At 44.3% G+C, this 18,024-nt stretch overlaps 1 protein-coding gene and 1 non-coding gene across 2 annotated transcripts in view; one reads left to right on the plus strand and one right to left on the minus strand.

Moving 5' to 3' along the window:
• Positions 1-18,024, minus strand: part of LOC126456074 (limbic system-associated membrane protein-like) — a 222,467-nt gene that overhangs the window by 183,297 nt on the left and 21,146 nt on the right. The gene's annotated exons all lie outside the window — the stretch shown is intronic.
• Trnap-ugg (transfer RNA proline (anticodon UGG)) lies at positions 6,555-6,638 on the plus strand. Its single transcript has one exon. It is a non-coding gene; the product is annotated as a tRNA-Pro (tRNA).

The following is an 18,024-nucleotide window of genomic DNA, read 5'->3' on the forward strand; positions in this document are numbered from 1 at the left end:
CTAGCGATGTCAGCTCAGTAACTGCGGTGGCAGCTTGAACTAACAACTGTAAACAATAGGTTTGCATTCGACCAGTCAGTTGTGAGCGGGATGTGACGTTGTTGTGTCGCAAATCGCAATGCAACTACATCTCTAAATCAAATGTTCAACAATTCTAGATTGTCTTTTATTGTATCTAGTAGTGGTAATGAAAATGTGCGTTTGGCGTCATTGGCCGGGAGGCCCCTTGCGGGGCAGGCCCAGCTGCCTTGGTGCAGGTCTTATTACAGTCGACGCCACATTGGGCGACCTGCGCGCCGGATGGAGATGAAATGATGATGAAGACAGCACAACACCCAGACCCTGAGCGGGGAAAATCCCCGACCCAGCCGGGAATCTAATCCGGGCCCGTAGGACAGCTATCCGTCACGCTGACCACTCGGCTATCGGGGCGGATTGCATCTAGTAGTGTCAAGCTATTATGAGTTGGGTAAAATACGCATCAGAAATTGTGTTGTTCCTAGACACTGCTGACTTTTCTGGATCGCCGACAAACTGAATGCACGGAGAGCGACAGGAGTGGAGGGGATAACGGCCAACGTATGTAGGACGACGATACAGGCAGAACAGAAGTTATCAGGAAGCACCTGAAGATGTTAACAAGTCTGTCTGTTGAAATATTGTGAAGAACTTATGCTGACCTGTGCGGACATCCAAGAATGCTACAAGTTGCATATCCTCAAATCAGTAGCAATGAACAATGTCAAAAACCATCTTAAAACGTAACTCTTAAAATTCAGAATTTCAATTGAATGTACTGGTCCAGGAAACGAAGTAACTACTGTACTTGACGATCGGAGTAAGGAGATTTCAGCAACGAGATACGAACTGCCGATCCGCAAGCGTAATTGTCATATTAACAACAGAGGCTCCACAGGGAATTGTGCCCATGTGACTTCTGATTGTGGTCCGAAGCTGTCTGAGAAGTTCGTGAGGGTGTTGATTCGATACGTCTCGCCATTTCCGAGTTACTGGGCATTGCAATTACCCAGTCAGGTCATTCCGCATGCAAATTCAAGCGACTTGCCAGAGACGGTGTCGTCAAACATGTTCTTCGTTTGTTTTTCTAAAACCGACGAAAGAGCGTTATAAAAACTGGACATGGGCCGCTAGTAAGGATCGAACACGAGCCACAGCCTGAGCAGTCTCGTGCGCTGTCATCTATGGTAGGAGAGCAACTGACGCTAATTGCATCTGGCGGGCGGCTTGAATTTGAGCGCGCAACGGCTTTATTGGATCTTTAATGATGATTAACTCGGAAACGGCGCAACATCTCGAATTTTTTTTCTGAATAATTATTTATCAGCACAACCTATCCTGTAACACCCTCTAAAGCTTTTCATACTGTTTCTAAACATCCTGTAGTTCATAATAAAAATGAGGCGATATGATTCGTGCATAGAGCTATAGTTTTCGTAATTTGTAAATGTATGTCAGTGCCTAGAGTGTCATGTGAGGGTTATAGTATCACCTTTTCTTGCCTAATCTGACAGTTCAGTGTGTCTGTGTCAGACCATTAACAGTGGTAGTTAAGTATAATGGTAGTGCGTCCGCAGCTCGTGGTCGTGCGGTAGCGTTCTCACTTCCCGCGCCCGGGTTCCCGGGTTCGATTCCCGGCGGGGTCAGGGATTTTCTCTGCCTCGTGATGACTGGGTGTTGTGTGATGTCCTTAGGTTAGTTAGGTTTAAGTAGTTCTAAGTTCTAGGGGACTGGTGACCATAGATGTTAAGTCCCAAAGTGCTCAGAGCCATTTGAACCATTTTTTATAATGGTAGTGCGCCTTTGATTGACAAACGATTATACATGTATTATGTCGTGAATGTGATATGCACTCTGTGTACTGATTATTACTTGATGGAGAGTATTTTGAGATACCTACGTATGTAACTGTGAGTTTTTGGCTTCGTATCCAGCCAGTACGAAAACGTTGTGGAGAACGTTGTTAACGAGATATAAAAAGTCAGTTGAAACACATGTTAATTGAATGGAAAATAAGTTGGCAAGAGAAAGGATTCAAATAAAAGTTCGCTGATAAGACTCAAATGAAAATATATCAACTACGTACTTTATTAATCTGTCATCCAGGCTTCAGTTACGACGTTACAGGCTTAACACGAATGTTGGATGCTGCGGACGAGCCTCCCACACCGTCAACACCGGTTCACGTCTTCGCTACGAGAGCTTCCAGCTTCACTATTCGGGTTCGTATTGCACATACCAGAGTACCTCCGATCATCGGCTAACCTTTGTTCTCTTCAGTTTGGCGAACTAAATCATACCCTAATTCTGAAAATTTAACTTTAACAAGGAAGCTCTTTAAGAATCATACTAACAAAAAGATTGTAAGAGATAATTCTGTATCATCTTTGGTCTTTTATGGAGCGAATTGGTGGTTCTTAACAAACTGAATTTATGAGATTATGGGGAATTTATTTTCATGTAAAATCAGATGGATTTCCTCTGGCTGATTTGGTGACTGATAGTTGCGCTAAATGTTGCTCAGTATTCTGCTCATTCAGCTGCCGGACCGGGCATTTATTTGTTGTAACGAGGCAAGGCCAACACCATTTGGCTAAAGCTCTATACAGGGTGTTACAAAAAGGTACGGCCAAACTTTCAGGAAACATTCCTCACACACAAATAAAGAAAATATGTTATGTAGACATGTGTGCAGAAACTCTTAATTTCCATGTTAGAGCTCATTTTAGTTTCTTCCACCTACGCTCAATGGAACACGTTATTATGATTTCATACGGGATACTCTACCTGTGCTGCTAGAACATGTGCCTTTACAAGTACGACACAACATGTGGTTCATGCACAATGGAGCTCCTGCACATTTCAGTCGAAGTGTTCGTACGCTTCTCAACAACAGATTCGGTGACCGATGGATTGGTAGAGGCGGACCAATTCCATGGCCTCCACGCTCTCCTGACCTCAACCCTCTTGGCTTTCATTTATGGGGGCATTTGAAAGCTCTTGTCTACGAAACCCCGGTACCAAATGTAGAGACTCTTCGTGCTCGTATTGTGGACGGCTGTGATACAATACGCCATTCTCCAGGGCTGCATCAGCGCATCAATGATTCCATGCGACGGAGGGTGGATGCATGTATCCTCGCTAACTGAGGATATTTTGAACATTTCCTGTAACAAAGTGTTTGAAGTCACGCTGATACGTTCTGTTGCTGTGTGTTTCCAATCCATGATTAATGTGATTTGAAGAGAAGTAATAAAATGAGCTCGAACCTGGAAAGTAAGCGTTTCCTGACACATGTCCACATAACATATTTTCTTTCTTTGTGTGTGAGGAATGTTTCCTGAAAGTTTGGCCGTACCTTTTTGTAACACCCTGTATAGAGAGCGATGCATGTGACGTGTTCGCCGCGACACCTGAAGTCGTTGCCGCCAAATGCTGAACTGTCTGCTATACAGAAAATATCGCTGCCAACTCTCTATCTCCATTTAGGTGGAGAGGTGGGATATTAGAATTAATCAATGAAAATTTATATCGTTCCCCATGCAGGTTGTGTGATAAAAAATCGGGTAAACATTTATAGCTCAAAAAATTACTTTGTTTCACATGTAATTCCTTTTTATAGCTACACTTTTGAACCAACAAATTTGCAGTTTTTTTCGTTTCTTTAGAAAAACAGCTTTTGTAATTCTCTGGTGGATACTCACCGACGGAACGATAGCTTTCTCATGTGACGCAAATTTCTTCCAAACAAGCTAAATTTTCAAGTTTTGGAGCACGAAAAAGTCACTAGGAGCTAAATCTGAAGAATATCGTGGATGAGGAACCAATTTTAAGCCCTGTTCATGCACTGCTGCCGCTGTGACTGTAGCAGTTCGCGTCACTGCATCATCTTCGTTGTTCAACTCATGTTTCGTTTGATCCAGTGAAGGAGACGAATGGCCCTTTCCAAGTAATTATACGGTTTATGCTCTGGGAATACCAAAAACTCACCTTATTCGATGATGAAAAACGGCGTTTATCTTTTTCGGTACACTATGACAGGCCTTTGTGCATTGTTTTGACTTCTATTTTAACTATGGCTTTTAATGATGGATCCAGATTGCATACCTAGAAATGCATCGCTGTTAAACATTAGAGTTACTGCGAGTGAAAATTACAGTGAAACTTTATTCCGGTAACGTTTTCGCCAATAGTCAGGAATAGTCAGAAATCGCCGCTCTCATCTCACACTCAGGGTTACAGTCGCAGGGCTTTTGTGAGATATTGCGTCTCATTCGTTGAGATGCTTCCACTGTCAGATATCCAGTGAACTTTCTCAGCAATCTTTCATTAAAATATCGTGAATTTTTTTTTCAACGGTCTCTAGTTTGGCGTCTCATCTAAGCAGCCACGGTGCTTTTCACATTTAGCGCTTCTGTGCCACGTTGAAACTCATTCAAAGTAAATGGTTTCGATCTCTCCAGCAGGGCTGTCAGCCACTCGAATAAGACTCGTACAAAGAATATAACAGCGACCAGCCACTTTTTACAATGCTATTTATTTATTTAAATAGCACCGTTACCAGTTTTGAACCGATAGGTTCATCTTCAGACGGCTACACATTAGCTTTCACTCTCTATTTTCCCAAATGATGAAATTTCCGTGGTGTGGTGGTGCCCTACAACCAAAACAAAATGTGAGACAATGTATTTTTAACTGTAATTGTACCTCACAACGATTTTAAATGATTAAAACAAATTGTTAAAGCGAAGATGTTTTGGTTACTCACATTGAAAAATCCGCGCCATTACGTTCCAGTGCTGACTGCTTGTGATCATGTAGCAGCGAAGACTCTATATGCACTTTTTTAAGAGTATGTAATAACAGAACGACTACCTTTCCTACAACGACTACTTAAGACTGACGTATCTGCTTCAAACTTTGCTTACAACCGCTCTAAGAATCAAGCTTTCCAAAAATAAGGCTTTCACGTCGTAGAAATTTTACTGGACTTATCGAAGGACGCCCACAGCCCTACATGGAAGACTACAGCATTCTGCCCTGTATGTGTATTCCACTGTAAAACACCATACCTTCTTTCCTAACCTTCCTACTGTCGTAATAAGGCTTTCTCAGGTATCAATGTACTCCAGCCCTCGGAAACAACATCGGTAACCAAGATCTCTTACATTGGAGGCCGTGGTGAATAGCTCTTTTAACAGTCGAGGAAGCTCTTTAGTGCATTGATTTTGTGTTGCTTCAATTTCAGAAACAAGTTATTTATTTATGGTGGATAGCACAAATTTCAGCTCTGTTCCTATAATTTCTTCATGACCTTGTAAATATAGTTATAATGAGTGTGTATTCAAGACAGACAGACCGTAGCTTTTATACACGAACTGGCCTGTACACATAGGATGCGGTCTGCATCAACAGAACCCACTGGTGTTCAGAGCACTTTGTATACCTGAGCCCCTTATCGATTTCCTATGAAAGCACCCATTTTTCTTCATTCTCTCATTCGACGGGCGAAATTCTATTACGAGAGACAGAATAAATGGCACTGCACTCATTAGAGCAGCTATGTGTCCTTTTGCAACAGTCGGATGTCACGACGAGCGCTTGCAGATCCTCGACACTGCGGCTTTGCCAACAGATGGTGTGAAATGTCAAGAACAGGAGGACATTTTCAAATAAGATAATAAATGTGGCTCGTTCATGAACCACATTAATAAAAAAAATCTAAAATTTTTGTTATGTTACAGCTGGATGATGAGGCTTTCACTTTTGGCGAAAGGTGTTTTACTTTTTGCGCTCTCGGACCAACTGGGATCTAAAACATCGTTAGTAAATTTTCACATAATTTTGACTGTGGTATTTTTGCTATATGATATTTAGCTCATCACAGTTCAAAAATTTACGTATAACATCGCTCGCTGAAGGTGATTTTTATTTGGGGAATCACACTACTTATTTTTGTGTTTGCTTTAACCGTAAATGCATTTTGAACACTTTATCTTTTTTCTTCACTCATAGCCTTCAACTTCTGGTGACACTATAATCAGCTTGGTTCACTTTACTTTCTCTAATAGCACATATTGTTGTTCATGCCAATGTTAGGTAAAATTGAGTAAAACCCACTAATGGCAGCGTAACGTCGTCGAAACATACGTGGATGAAGATAAAAAATAAGAAATTGTATTTTGCGCAAGAAAGAACCTTCAAAAGTCTTAAGTGCACAGTTACTAAAAAAGAGTCCTTTCACGCACACACTCAAAAATTAGGCAATGTAATTTCCACATAAAAGTTTTACACTTTTATGATGAAAACATACTGTAACCAAAAGGGTGCTATATACAGTACTGCTTTATTTGCGGTTCTCAGAACTCAGAGCGGTTGACGTAGCCAGCTTTCCTTACTTTGATGTGTGTGTGTGTGTGTATGTGTGTATGGTGGGGGGGGGGAGAAGTGGGGTGGGGAGAGGGGGAGACTTGTTGTTTAACGTCGAATGCATATAGTGGTGTAGCTAATTTTACCATACACAAAACGTTGAGCCGGCCTGAGTGGCCGAGCGGTTCTAGGCGCTCCGGTCTGGAACCGCGCGACCGCTACGGTCGCAGGTTCGAATCCTGCCTCGGGCATGGATCTGTGTGATGTCCTTAGGTTAGTTAGGTTTAAGTAGTTCTAAGTTCTAGGGGACTGATGACCTCAGAAGTTAAGTCTCATAGTGCTCAGAGCCATTTGAACCATTTGAACAAAAAGTTGTCGGAAGGGAGGTCACATATAACAACAAGAACGAGTCTACGGACCAAATGTGGATCGACGTCCAGGCGTTTTCATTCGAGGTGTGACATGCAGCAGCGATACAAATGACAAGTGCACTGGTCGCTGGTCGGAGAAAGCTAACGGCGTACCATCTCCAACAGGCAGAAACGTATTTAAGCACTGTAATGATGAAACCAAAACATCGTTCGATAACTGCTTGCCTTTAGACACTAAAAGATGCAAGGAAAGTATTTGCCTCTTCCTTTTAAAGCTCCTCGTATAAACTGTACCTTCCTTTTCTTTCTTAATATGAGGGTAAATTTCCATTTTTTTCAGCAAATCTATTCTTTAACTTTGTATTTAGACAGTGACGTACCTTAACACATTTTTTTATTGTTGCTAATGGCAACACATACCACTTCGCAGCTTGGCGCCTGCTTTCTGCAGAGTGGGGATCGCCAGAGTCCAATTAGAGGGGCGACTTGGGAACGTGGCTGCCTTCTTTGGTGCGTGTGTGTTCAATTGGTTCAAACGGCTCTGAGCTCTATGGGACTTAACATCTGAGGTTATCAGTCCCTTAGAACTTAGAACTTAAGTCTAACTAACCTACGGACATCACACACATCCATGCCCGAGGCAGGATTCGAACCTGCGACCGTAGCGGTCGCGCGGTTCCAGACTCTGTGTGTGTATGTGTGTGTGTGTGTGTGTGTGTGTGTGTGATTGTGAGTGTTATGGAGTCCAGAAGTCTCATACTAATGAGTGCATTAATTTGTTCAGTGTGTCCATTTCGTAGCATATTCACCGTTCTCCTGCGTAAGATACATTTATCCTGATAAACTGATAAGCCAAAAATTTTAGTCACTTGCTTAATAGCGTGACATTCCACCTGTGGGACGCAATCAACAGAGATTTTGCGTGACACGGATTCGATAAATACTTAGTAAGGTTCAAGAGTTGTGTGGTACTAGGTGCCCAGGCGCACGTTCCGTGATGCGTGGACGTCCAACGCCTTGTGGTCTCCTTGTGGCTTCACCGTCCTTCACTTCTCATAGATCGTCATGACATTAGCGAGCAAATAGTCGATCAGCTCATTGCCCTTTGTCAAAGTCGCTTACCCAGTGGATTTCCCCACGTGACGCCCGTATCGCCGATAGAATGATTCGCCATTCATTTCTGCTCCGCCGATGATTTTTCTTAGCACGTCACGTGATGGCAACTGCATTCAGTATCGTGGCGACCACTGGTCATAATGTTTTCCTCATCACTGTTGATACTTCATTACAGAAATATGGCAGGTAGCAATGCGATTTCCGTAGCAACTCCTGTGAATTGTTGGCTGCGAAGAACGCTGTTTTCTGGACTGCACTGTGAACCCACCAGACAAGTCCTAGCCGGCAACAACACACGCCAAGATGCGCTATGAGCGCGCGTGGCTCGGCTCGGGCGGCACGGCCGATTTCCTAACCTGGCTATACGCAAACGCAGCTCGTGCTCCGTCTCTAACGAGCTCGTCACCGACGGAATGCTGCACGCTATTCTTTCTTTTTTCGTCCCACCCCCCAACACAGAAGAAGGAATGAGGAGACTAAAGCCTTCGGCACAAGTGACGAGTTAACTAACGTTGACGTGGTGCTCTACGGCTTCTCTGACGTCACTTCCTGCTATTTCAGGTTGAGGAGCCGTTCCGTCATGTGAAGCACAATATGAGCTCTGTGATATTTCGGCGAAGTGTCTCGTAAAGTAGAACCAATAGGAACAAGCGTGAGGATATTGGCTGATTCATGGAATGCTGTGTTCGTTTGAGGCATTAGCAAAGCAGAATTAGTTTGTTGTAGACATCTTCACACGATATTGTTGGTGGTAGAAAACGCCAATGGGAGTGGACAAGAAAAATCCAGTTGCACCATTTCCTGAAGAAATATTCTTTTAGCTGAAGTTGCATAAGTAAGATACAAATGTTATTTTTGTTTATCCTTGAATAATTTTTTTGTAATATTTTACAGGATTTTCAATTGTACACTTTTACTAATTATAATAATGTAATATATATACAGCAAGGCCGTTATGGTTAGTGTTACAAGGCCAGATCAGTCAATCATCCAGACTGTTGGCCCTGCAACTACTGTAAAGGCTGCTGCCCCTCTTCAAGAACCACACGTTTGTGTGACCTCTCAGCAGATACCGCTCCGTTGTGATCGCACCTACGGTACGGCTATCTGTATCGCTGAGGCACGCAAGCCTCACCAACGCCAAGGTCCGTGGTTCATGGGGGGAGGGGGGGGGGGCATATATATACACTGAAGAGCCAAACAAACTGGTACACCGGCCTCATATTGTGTAGGGCCAGGGCCCCCGTGAGCACGCAGAAGTGCCGCAACATGATGAGGCATGGACTCGATTAATGTCTGAAGTAGTGCTGGACGGAACTGACACCATGAATACTGTAGGGCTGTCCATAGAGCCGTAAGAGTACGAGGAGGCGGAGATCTCTTCTGAACAGCACGTCGCAAGGCATCCCAGATATGCTCAATAATGTTCATTTGTGGGGAATTTGGTGGCAAGTGGAAGAGTTTAAACTCAGAAGAGTGCTCCTGGAGCCACTCTCTAGCAATTCTGGACGTGTGGGTGTCGCATTGTCCTGCTGGAATTGTCCAAGTCCGTCGGAATGTTCAATGGACATGAATGGACGTAGGTGATCAGCCAGGATGCTTACGTACATGTCACCTGTCAGAGTCGTATCTACACGTATCAGAGGTCCCATATCACCCCAACTGCACACGCCCCATACCATTACAGAGCCTCCACCAGTTTTAACAGTCCCCTGCTGATATGCAGCGTCCATCTATTCACGAAGTTTCTCCATAGCCGTACACGTCCACCCGCTCGATACAATTTGAAACGAGACTCGTCCGACCGTGCTACATGCTCCTTGTCATCAATAGTCCAATGTCGATGTTGACGGGCCCAGGTGAGGCATAAAGATTTCTGTCGTTCAGTCATCAACGGTACAAGAAATGTTTCGTTGAATGGTTCGCACGCTGACACTTGTTGATGGCCCACCATTGAAATCTGCAGCAATTCGCGGAAGGATTGCACTTCCGTCACGTTGAACGATTCTCTTCAGTCATCGTTGGTCCCGTTCTTCCAGAATCTTTCTCAGGCCGCAGCGATGTCGGAGATTTGATTTTTTACCAGATTCCTGACGTTCATGGTACACTCGTGAAATGATCGTACGGGAAAATCGCCACTTCGTCGCTACCTCGGAGATGCTGCGTCCCATCGCTCGTGCGACTATAACGCCACGTTCAGATTCACTTAAGTTTTGATAACCTGCCATTTTAGCAGCACTAACCGATCTAACAACTTGTTGTTGTGTATAGGCGTTGCCGACTGCAGCGCCGTATTCTGCCTGTTTGAATATCTCTCCCGGGTTCCCGGGTACGATTCCCGGCGGGGTCAGGGATTTTCTCTGCCTCGTGATGACTGGGTGTTGTGTGATGTCCTTAGGTTAGTTAGGTTTAAGTAGTTCTAAGTTCTAGGGGACTGATGACCATAGATGTTAAGTCCCATAGTGCTCAGAGCCGTTTGAACCATTTTGAATATCTCTACAATTCAATACGCATACCTACACCTGTTTCTTTGGAGCTTCAGTGTATATATGTATACTGAAAACGTGGATGCTATCGCCTTGAGTGAATGTTTGGGAACAACTGAAGGCAACGCCTGAAGAGACTAGTATTTTTTAAGGGTGGAAGTGGCGATGGCAAGTAGAGCTTTCTTGATATTTGTTTCAGTTTTTAAAAAAGGTTAAACTCAGTTAGACAAGTAGATACTTAGGCGGAAAAAAGTGATAAGTCTCGCGCGATGTAGCTATAACATCTCGAGTTCGAGTAGATTAAAAAAAAAAAAAAAGGTTTAGTGTGAGCAGAAGTACTAAGTCGCAGAGCAGACATTAGATCGGGATAGAGTTCGAGTCCTGGTGTAACTAATTCTCTTTTTTTTCAGCTTCACGTTTTCGAAAACGTTGTGGGACTTTCTTACGAAATTAACAGAAAGAAATTAATAGAAATAATTTCTGTAATAATTGGTGCTAAGTAAACTTAAGAGTGTTCTCTGTCAGAAGTGAGAATGTTCGATTTGGTGAACTTTTTAAGCTGGCGTGCTTAGGAAATGGCCATGTACCTTTACTTTCTGTCTTGTTACATGTTCACAGATATTGAAGTTTTTATTTACGTATACCACCGGCGGAACAACAGGACTATATATGGACAAGGGAGGAAATGTGCGTTCTTATAAAGCTAACGTAAGAATTCTACGCGCGACCATTTTCGTGAACAAAGTGTGTGGTTTGTGAGGCAAATAAAGCCGACAACTGCAGCTGGAGAGCGCTGAGAGCGTAGCATCACATTAACCAGCTCGTCCCCTGTGCCGAAGGCTCTGTTTCTCGTGACGTTGGACAGCCCGTCTGTGTACACGTCAACGTTAGCTGCATCGTCCGGTGTGCCGACGGCTTAATCTAGTAGTCTGGAGTAGCGGATTCAAACACCTGTCCAGCCAGCCTAATTTATGTTTTGTCTTCATTTCCAGCCCAGTGAGGCGAGGGCGAGCCATTTTCTTATGACTGCCCTCCAATTGATCCAGTGCCCGTTGTTTCTAACGAGCCGTGTTTCCGGGGGTGGTTAAGCCGTAGCGCGCCTTCTTCTTCGCACCTAGCAGCGCGTCGCGTGGCTCCTGCTTTCTGCAGAGTGGGGGCCGCCAGAGCCCAATTACCGGGGGCCATGTGGGACCGTGGCTGCCTTACAATTAGCCGCGCCATCTCCACTCATCAGCCGCGACCTCTGACCCCTCCGGCCCGCTGTTCGCACGGCTACTCCCACGCTACGGCCAGACCGAGCACCGAAATGACCGCCGGAAGTGGATAGAGGCGGGGCTTTTTGTCACCACCCGGGGGCTGGCGATCGCTCTTCATAAGATGTTCTTGCCACAGAGCCCGAGTTCTGTGTCTTATATGCGGGTCGGACAGCGAGACAGTTAGGCACTTTGTGCCGCATTTGTGGAGCAACTAAAATAAAGTGATGAGTGATGTTTTATGGGACCGTCTGTTATACGTTTCCAACTGGCAAATTAATGCTAGGGGTACTCATAAAATTTTAATTATCACCACGAAAAAATAAAATTACGTAATTAATTTTTTGTTTATTCCTAAGTACATGTTTGCAACGCTGGTACACATTCTAATCGCTGCCTCACAGTTCTAGAACATGCCGCTACTGGAGCCCAAGCAAACTGGCGTTGCCACTGATAAGGTGGAGTATATACGAGGGAAAGACAAGATTTGATTACAACTTCGAAGAAAAGTTACATAATTAATTCTTTGTTTGTTTGCAGATAAACATCTGCACTCTTAGTATACAGGGTGCTTTTTATGAAATTTTGGCATCTTGAAAGGGCCCCCATGAAAAACGTGTGATCGTAGGACAACGATACTTTGTGGAACCATTTGTAAGGACGTGCGGAAGACAAATATCGAATGGTTATTGAAAGAAACGTATTTCAGTGTAACCACCACGGCGTTGAATGCAAACGTGCATGCATTGTGTTGTACAGGTGCTGGATGTCAGTTTGTGGGATGGAGTTCGCTACCTGTTCTTTTGCCTTTTATTGGCAGGCACTTGGGAAATGTAACGGATATACTAAGGAGATTGCCTTCATTACGCTTGTCCGTCCTCTTTTAGAATACTGCTGCGCAGTGTGGGATCCTTACCAGGTAGGACTGACAGAGTACATCGGATAAGTTCAAAGAAGGGCAGCACGTTTCGTATTATCGCGAAATATGAGAGAGAGTGTCACAGAAATGATACAGGATTCGGGCTGGACATCATTAAAAGAAGGTGTTTTTCGTTGTGACGGAATCTTCTCACGAAATTCCAATCACCAACTTTATCCTCCAAATTCGAAAATATTTTGTTGACACCGACCTACACAGGGAGGAACGACCACCACGATAAAATAAGGGAAATCGGCGCTCGTACGGAAAGACATAGGTGTTGGAATAACAGAGAATTGTGAAGGTGGTTCGATGAACCCTCTGCCAGGCACTTAAATGTGATTTGCAGAGTATCCATGTAGATGTAGATGTAGATGTAGATGTTGCACTTGGTCTGTCAGTATAGGGACGGTTAATACTGTTTGTGGATGACATTGCAGTTGTCGCCCGGCGGTCCCACATGTGCTCGATTGAAGACAGATCTGGTGATCGAGCAGGCCAAGGCAACATATCCACACTCTGTAGGTCATGTTCGGTTACAACAGCGGTATGTGGGCGAGCGTTATCCTATTGGAAAACACCCCCTGGAATGCTGTTCATGAATGGCAGCACAACACGTCGAATCACCAGACTGACGTACAAATTTGCAGTCAGGGTACGTGGGATAACCAAGAGTGTGCTTCTGCTGTCATACGAAATCGCGCCACAGGCCATAACTCAAAATGTAGGGTCCAGTGTGTGTGGCACGCGGACAGGTTCCTTGCGGGCCCTCAGCTGGCCTCTTTCTGACCAACACACGACCATCACTTGAACAGAGGCAGAAACAGCTTTCATCAGAAAAAAACATAGACCTCCACCCTGCGCACCAAAGGACACTGGCTTGAAACCACAGAGCTCGCAAATGGCGGTGGTGTGGGGTTGGTGGAATAAACGTTACAATGCGTCTGGCTCGGAGATGTCCTTCAGGAAACCTATTTGTAACAGTTCGTTGTGCCACTGTGGTCCCAACTGTTGCCCAGAAAGCTGCTGCAAATGCAGTACGATGAGCCAGACGGTCTTTCCTCTCGGTAGTGCCACATTTCGTCCGAAGTCTGACCTTCTTGCGACCACGTATTTTCGTGACCACTGCTGCCAGCTACATTCCTGTCAAGTCTTTTTACAGCATCGCAGAAGGAACATCCAGCTTGTCGTAGCCCTCGTTCAGTCAGGTGCTGATAATGGCGTCTTTGTCCCCTTACAGGCATTCTTCACTAACATTAACTCACCACGTCCGTTACAGCGCGTATGGACGACATAATAATAAGTATCTCTGTCGCAGAGAAACAACTAAAAGATTTGAAGGCAAATAAATCACTAGATCCGGATGGAACCCCAGTTCGATTTTAGAAAGAGTACTCTACGACATTGGTCCCTTACCTAAGATGCATTTATCGGCATTCTCTCCCCCAGCACAAAGTCCCCAGTGAGTGGAAAAAAGCGCAGGTGACTCCAGTATATAAGGAGGGTAAAAGAATGGATCCGCAAACTTCGGTTTGCTGCAGAATCCTTCAGCATATTCTTAGTCCTCGAGACCGTGAAGCTTATTTCCATGAATCAGCTTGGTTTTGGAAAGCATCACTCTTGCGAAACTCGGCTTGCCCCTTACTCTCCTAATATACTGCGAACTAGGGATGAAGGGCAACAAATAGATTTCATATTTCTAGATTTCCAGGAAGCATTTGATATAGTGGCCCATTTCAGGCTGTTAACGAAGATATGAGCGTATGGAATAACTCCAGAGATATTTCAGTGGCTCGAAGACTTTTTTTTAAATAATAGAACCCAGTATGCTGTCCTCCACGGCGACCCTCCCGCCGGAGGTTCGTGTCCTCCCTCGGGCATGGCTGTGTGTGTTCTTCTTAACATAAGTTACTTTAAGTAGCGTGTAAGTCTAGGGACCGATGACCTCAGCAGTTTGGTCCCTTAGGAATTCTCATACATTTGAACATTTTCTGAGGGGCGAATGTTCATCAGAGACAAGGGCATCGTCAGGAATGCCCCAGGGAAGACCGATAGGACCGCCGTTGTTCTCTGCATACATAAATGATTTGACGAACGGGGTAGGCAGCAGTCTGTGGTTGTTTGCTGATGATGCCATTGTGTGTGGTAAAGTGTCAAGTTGAGTGACTGTAGGAAGATACAATACGACTTAGACAATATTTTAAATTGGTGTGATGAATGGCAACTAGCTCTGCGGAAAAATATAAGTTAATGACGATGCGTAGGAAGAACAAACCTGTAATGTTCTGTCACAGTATTACTAGTGTTCTTCTTGACACTCGTTTAAATATCTCAGCGTAACGTTACAAAACGATCTACATCTACTTCCACATGGACACTCTGCAAATCACATTTAAGTTCCTGGCAAAGGGTCATCGAACCATCTTCACAATTCTTTATTATTCCAATCTCATATAGCGCGCGGAAAGAATGAACACCAATATCTTTCTGTACGAGCGCTGATTTCCCTTATTTTATCGTGGTGGTCGTTCCTCCCTGTGTAGGTCGGTGTCAACAAAATATTTTCGAATTTGGAGGAGAAAGCTGGTCATTGAAATTTCGTGAGAAGATTCCGTCGCAACGAAAAACGCCTTTCTTTTAATGTTCTCCAGCCAAAATCCTGTATTATTTCTGTGACACTCTCTCCCGTATTTCGCGATAATACAAAACGTGTTGCCCTTCTTTGAACTTTTTCGATGTACTCCGTCAGTCCTATCTGGTAAGGACCCCACACCACGCAGCAGTATTCTAAAAGAGTACGGACAAGCGTAGTGTAGCTAGTCTTCTTAGTAGATCTGTACATTTTCTAAGTGTCCTGCCAACAAAACGCAGTATTTGATAGCCATCCCCACAACATTTTCTATGTGTTCCTTCGAACTTAAGTTGTTCGTGATTGTAATACCTAGGTATTTAGTTGAATTTACGCCTTTTAGATTAGACTGATTTATCGTGTAACCGAAATTTAACGAGTTCCTTTTAGCACTCATGTGGATGTCCTCACACTTTTCGTTATTTAGGGTCAACTGCCAATTTTAGCACCATTCAGACATCTTTTCTAAATCGTTTTGCAATTTGTTTTGATCTTCTGATGACTTTATTAGTCGATAAACGATAGCGTCATGTGCAAACAACCTAAGACAGCTGCTCAGATTGTCTCCCAAATCGTTTGTACAGATAAGGAACAGCAAAGGGCCTATAACATTACCTTGGGGAACGCCAGGAATCACTTTTGTTTTACTCGATGACTTTCCGTCAATTACTACGAACTGTGACCTCTCTGACAGGAAATCACAAATCCAGTCACGTAACTGAGACGATATTCCGTAAGCACGCAATTTCACTACAAGCCATATGAAATGGAACGAGCATCTGAGAACTGTGGTAGAGAAGGCGAAAGATCAACTTCGGTTTATTGGGAGAATTGTAGTTAAGAGTGGTGCACCTGCAAAGAAGACCGCTTATAGGACGCTGGTGCGACCTATTCTTGAGTACTGCTAGAGTGTTTGGGATACATAACAGATCGGAGTAAAGGAAGACGTCAAAGCAATTCAGAGGCGAGCTGCTAGATTTGTTACTGGTAGGTTCGAACAACACGAAAGTGCTACGGAGATGCTTCGGGAATTCAAATGCGAATCCTTGGAGGGAAGGCGACGTTCTTTTCGAGAAACACTGTTGAGGAAATTTAGAGAAACCGGCATTTGGAGCTGACTGTCAAACTATTCTACTGCCGCCAATATACATTGCGCCAAAGGACCACGAAGATAGAGTCTGAGAAATGAGGGGCTCATACGGAGGCATACACATAGTCGTTTTTCGCTCGCTCAATTTGCGAGTGGAACAGGAAAGGAAATCAGTAATAGCTGCAGAGGATACCCTCCGTCACACACCATACGATGACTTGTGGAGTATGGATGTAGATGTAGATGTATTTAAACCAAAACCTGATTTGCATCCTCATTATGGCACTACTAGCGCCTCTCTTATGCGACTGGCCTGAAACTGGAGTATACATCATCTTTTAGATGCAGAAACACTCCGACCAACTTTGTTTACGTCGCACAACCCCATCGTGGTGTTGCGACGTTTTTCCGTAGTGTATTTGTTAACCATTGTTTACGTTCTAGGTTACAAAAGTTTCTGAGTGTGGCCACCATCTGTATCCACGACAGCCTGGAGCTGCCTGAAACATCTCAGGTGACACGTTGGCTACCTTCCTCGCTATACTCATGTTTAACTCCACCGTATGTTGGCGTCCTGTCGATAAAGCCTGTTCTTCAGGTAACCCCAAAGCCACAAATTACTCAGCTTCAAATCGGGTGATCGCACCCAGGAGCAATTCCGAATTCGCCAGTTACGTAATTCGAAGTTCCCAATTATGATCTTCAACTCCGGTATGGCCTCTCCGAATTCCGGTAATGCCTCGATACTCGTGAAGGTCAGAGACACTATTGCTGTTGTTTTGATAAAATAGCTTTACTAGTAAAGTCCCGCTCACCTGGTCCAGATCCGTGTTGACTGTCTGCAACTGTAATGCACACATGCTTTTGTTCCAACCCTTCGTCGTCGTATCAGTGACGGCATGTATCGACAAACCATGATGATATCGCCACTAGCAACGCAAATCCTGCAATCACAGTGTGACAATCATTCCTACAAACTTGGGTACCCATATGGTAAATACTTTTCCATTTACACTGGCTCAAATAGGGAAAGTTTAATTAAAATTACCCCATGCACTAAATTACCGCAGTACAGTGCCAGAACAAGCCGCCAGAGATGCCAAAACAAAATGTGCAGTTTATACAGTGCTGGCCTTCAGGACCAGTTCTTGCTGATTTTGCCGCGCGGGATTAGCCGAGCGGTCTCAGGCGCTGCAGTCATGGACTGTGCGGCTGGTCCCGGCGGAGGTTCGAGTCCTCCCTCGGGCACGGCTGTGTGTTTGTCCTTAGGATAATTTAGGTTAAGTAGTGTGTAAGCTTAGGGACTGATGACCTTAGCAGTTAAGTGCCATAAGATTTCACACACATTTGATTTTTCTAGCTGATTTTCCTTATGTGGCCGTTAGGCTGTGGCCTAAGGCATGTTGCCGTGCTGAACGCTGCTTCTCCTAATGCTGGAGACATCCTACAGTATTAGGAGACGAAACACGGAACATGTCTTAGACCACAACTAATGCCTACATAATTAAAGTCATCAAGAACGGTGCAGCACTTCTACATTGTGTCAGTGGGTTGTGGCCTTTTCTTTTAGCTCCCCTTCCAGTGTGTCACGGCACTGTGGCGCAGTGATTTCAATGTGCACCAGGACTGCAGAAATGTTTGGGCAAACAAACGAACAAAATAATTACGTAACATTTTTGAGGTGGTAATTAAAAACCTCTAACCGCTACTCTTCTTTCTGTCCCTCTTGGGAAATTTTTTCTGCCAGGCAGACAGTTGTCCAATTCAGTAATC

The sequence above is a fragment of the Schistocerca serialis genome, chromosome 2 (assembly GCF_023864345.2).
Source record: "Schistocerca serialis cubense isolate TAMUIC-IGC-003099 chromosome 2, iqSchSeri2.2, whole genome shotgun sequence".
Taxonomy (NCBI): domain Eukaryota; kingdom Metazoa; phylum Arthropoda; class Insecta; order Orthoptera; family Acrididae; genus Schistocerca; species Schistocerca serialis.